Here is a 2,805-nt window from a genome sequence, read left to right on the forward strand (position 1 = left end):
AGGCACAGTTGAAAATGGATAATGTTAAAATAACTGTTAACTAGATTATGAAATAATGTGTTCGTAGTTAACCAAGATAGCAGAAGACTTTAAAATGATGCTCTGAAGTTCTTACATGGTACTTACAGCTGTAAGTTTCCAAGTTACAAGCAAGGTATAAACAGATAGAAATGAACAAATAATATAAAAAATTTAGGTAGATAGGAGAGTCATATTTTATTTCTCCAGTGGCATATTTATGATTGAATTAAATTAAAGTCCTACTTGTACACCAAATCCAGGTCGTTTTAGCTGGTTCAGTCAAAGAGGTAAGACCTCCAACTGGCTCACATGAGAAACTCCACTCCTTGGCCCAGTTCTGGGGAGTTTACCAGACTTGAGTTAATCAATAATTTCTGCAGTATACTTAGGCGTCAGATCCTCATAGTAGTTGTCATTTATTTGAACCATTGGTGTGCTTACACAGGCCCCTAAACATTCCACTTCTATAAGAGTGAAAAGTTTCTCAAGTGTATTCTCTCCAACATTATTCCAAGTTTTTTCTATGGTTTCCAGTATGCAGTCAGAGTTTTGAAGCATGCAAGTTGTAGTAGTATACACTTGAATGAATGTGACATTTTCCAACTGACTTTTGATTATACATTATATAAAAAGTTGCTACTTCATATATTCTCATTGGAGGTACCTGTAAAATCTCTGCAACCTTGTTCATAGTGAGGGGCAGACATCCATTCTGTTTTTGGGCAAAATCCAGGTCTGGAAGCAGAGCAGCTGCTTTATGCCCTTTTGGGTATTTTTTTGCAGTGGCATCTTCTTACAGTTTTCTGGTATGAAATCAAATGGAGCATCTGGGTTATTCTCAGGAGTATCTCTGTTCACAAGTAAGGCTCCTCCAGCTCCATTCTGCACAGCTGTCTTAGGCAGATTCCTTATATGTCTTCCCCAGTCAGCAGTGAGGCAGCCATGGAGCACTGGTGAGAAGAACATGGTAGGCCAAACTGCCAGGAAATCTTTTTCTAATTACAGTTTCTTCCATCAGATTTTAATATTTTATTTCTCAGTGTTATGGTTGAACTGTAGTCAAATCAGCAGTTGTGTCATGATGCGCATATCTATTTGACCTGTGATCCATCTTGAGGGCAAGAAACTTTTTGTTATTAAGAAATTGTCATCTATGAGCTCCTGTAATGTACTTTTGTGTAGACACTAGAATATATATGTGTGTGAGATAATTTTAAATCCAAGGGCAGTTAATTAAAATATGAAGTATCCTATTCAACAATCTTCCTTCTTGAGACATCAATGGAAAATGCTTCATAGATCATTAAATTTGCACAAGAAGATACAAAATTTACATAATCTAGTTAAATTAAATTTTCTTTGGTGAAATGATGTGTTTAAGAGACAAAATTGGCTGAAAATTTGGATAAATTTTTCTGTGTAAATTTTACTAACTAAGGATCAACACCTTAGAATAAAATTCCATTTCATCATGTATAAAATTCATTTAGTATAAAATTCTGAACCTGATTCATTTAGAAAATTGACTGATTCTGCCATTAGAATTCTGATGAATCTGAGTTGGAGTAAATGTTTCATGCTAGCACTTGTCACTGAATGAAAGAGAAAATGAGTTGAACTGCACCAAGCTGAGCTTCCAAAAATAGCCAGTATTGTGCATGATAATAATAAATGACTTTATATGTACCAAAATGTGGACCAAGAGGTATACTTACCTGAAAATAAGGTTGAATGATAAGAGAAATAGCCTTCACCTTACTCTTTGAATCAAAGACTACCAATAATTGCATCAGAAGACTAATGACTTTGAGTGACCAAGACTAGCTTAGCTCAGTTTGCAGTGGGAATCATAAAGACTTACAAATATATCTTAAGAAAATATATCTTATGACCTTATTCTGTTCCCTCTTTCAAGCTCATCCTGTTATCTTTTGTCCTACTTTCTATTAGGGACACCATTCATATATCATCTACCTTGGGGTCACTTCCAAAGCACTCTACTTAATACTCCAGCTTCTTCTGTCTGCTTCCTTGCAACTTTGGACCCACTTGCCTCTATTAAAATTTCTCATTTATTCATTTCAATTACCAACTAAATTTATCTGAGGGATGGAGGTGTTTCTTATTCAAAACTCTACCACGGGACCTCACACAGTATCTGACAAACACTAGGTATTCAAAACATACCCACTGAAAATTATACAGTGCAAAATTTCCACATACATACATATATATGTGTGTATATATATGGAGAATAAAGACCACTCCAAATAATGTACAGTTTCTGCATATATTATTTTTCATGGCTTATATCCAGTAATGTATATACCTTACTAGTTTGTTGAAACTATTTTTTTCAGTCAAATTCTTGTAGGTTATAAAGCAAATTTTGTAAATAATTGGCTTCAATTTTGTGATTTTACCTGATATGATTAAATTGGAAATGTTTCACTTCAGTAACATTGATTTGCTGATCCCCCTTTGTCCATTGATAAGAATTAGTTCAAGAAATACCCCCACATTGCTAGAGGAAGCAGTAATTTGCCACATCCATCATTTTCTGTCTCCTGTGGAGCGTAGTTGCCAAGGTTTCTAAATTAATATGATGAAATTGAAGGCAACTGTAAGTACAATATTTTTATCTCTTTCTCCATCGTTCTTCATCCATATTATTTCATTGGACTATACGAGAAAAGGAAAGCCTACTAATCTTCTTGTGCTATTATTTGCTATCAAATTGATTCATTATGTTTCTCTTTTGTTCCTAATTATAGTTATCCAACT

At 34.3% G+C, this 2,805-nt stretch overlaps 1 pseudogene; it reads right to left on the reverse strand.

The window, feature by feature from the left end:
- Window positions 1-252: 252 nt before the first annotated feature.
- Window positions 253-987, reverse strand: LOC138432434 (NADH dehydrogenase [ubiquinone] flavoprotein 2, mitochondrial-like; annotated as a pseudogene).
- Between the last annotated feature and the right edge of the window lie 1,818 nt (window positions 988-2,805).

This window comes from Ovis canadensis, chromosome 2 (assembly GCF_042477335.2).
Source record: "Ovis canadensis isolate MfBH-ARS-UI-01 breed Bighorn chromosome 2, ARS-UI_OviCan_v2, whole genome shotgun sequence".
NCBI classification, from domain to species: domain Eukaryota; kingdom Metazoa; phylum Chordata; class Mammalia; order Artiodactyla; family Bovidae; genus Ovis; species Ovis canadensis.